The sequence below is a fragment of the Mus pahari genome, chromosome 15 (assembly GCF_900095145.1).
Source record: "Mus pahari chromosome 15, PAHARI_EIJ_v1.1, whole genome shotgun sequence".
Lineage (NCBI taxonomy): Eukaryota > Metazoa > Chordata > Mammalia > Rodentia > Muridae > Mus > Mus pahari.
The window spans coordinates 16186754-16188152 of NC_034604.1; positions in this window are offsets into that span (position 1 = coordinate 16186754).

A 1399-nucleotide genomic window follows, 5' to 3' on the forward strand; every position below is an offset into this window, starting at 1 on the left:
GTTGGCCTTACAACAAGTAGAAAGAACTACTTAACTGAAAAACAATTTGTTACTTATATAGATTATTCTTTGCCTTTATATTTGTTGATTTTTAGTATGACTCATACACCTACAGGATCTTTTGAAGTCAATTACCTCAGTCTGTGGAACTTGATAAACAGATCCTACTGGAGGTGGTGTAGCACAAAACACCATTCTTGCTCAGAAAAAATAAATCCTTTTTATATTTATTATATAAGAGCTCATTCTGATCTTCCCAGACCTTTAGCTGCAGGCCATGATTGTGTTGACAGTGCTTTAATATGAGAAGCTTTAGTTACAGATCCTATTCTTTTGGCTAAATGTGATCATAATAAATTTCATCTTTCTAGTCATACCTTAAGGTTCTGTGATATAAGATAACTAAGGAGCAAGCTAGAATGATTGTAAAGCAATGTTCTGACTCAATGCCTTACATTGTCTCAAGTTCCTCATTTAGGGGTTAATCCATGAGGTCTTATGCCCAATCATATTTGGCAAATAGAGGTAACTCATTATTCAGAATTTGGAAAAGTGAAAAATACACATGTTTGTATTGACACTTGTTCAGGACACATTTTTGCTTCTCTACATTCAGGAGAAGGTTATAGAAATGTAATTGATATTGCTTACAGGTTTTTACTGCTATGGGATTGGCTAAAATCATCAAGACAGATAATGGCCCTACTTATACTAGAAACAACTTTATACAATTTTGTAAGGAATTTGGAATTGAACATAAAACTGGAATTCCCTATAATCCATGGGACAAGGAATTGTTGAATATGCAAATTACACTCTGAAAAATTGACTTTTGGAAAGACTAGTCTGGGCAGAAGAGCATGCCAGCCGCAGAAGCAACAGAGCTTCTTGGACAGAGTCCCTTCAGTCGTTCATCCTCAGCCAGGAGGCAGAGCTGAGACCCAGACCTCTGGGCACCTTTCCTGCCAAAGGAGAGTCCACCTCCAGGGAGGGCTCTGACCCTGGGACTCAGGTGAGAGTGCTATCTTGTATCCCGGGTTTCTCAGAGACCAGTCTATGCAGGAGAGTGCATGGGCCACAGAAGCAACAGAACACTTCCGGCCTTCATCTTCAGCCAGGAGGCTGAGCTGAGCTCCAGACCTCTGTGCAACTTCCCTGCAAGAGGAGATCTTGCCTGCAGAGAGTGCTTTGACCACTGGGACGCAGGAGAGAGTTGGGCTCCCAGGAGTGCTGATAGAGGCTAACAGAATCACAGCAGAAACAAGTACCAGCCAGAGACAGCTAGAACATTTAACACCAGTGACTATACATAGCTCTTCACACTGTACACAGATCACCCTTTTTTCTGGCTATCTCTCTTAAGAGAGGACCTGATACTTGACAATATTACTGGATTAGG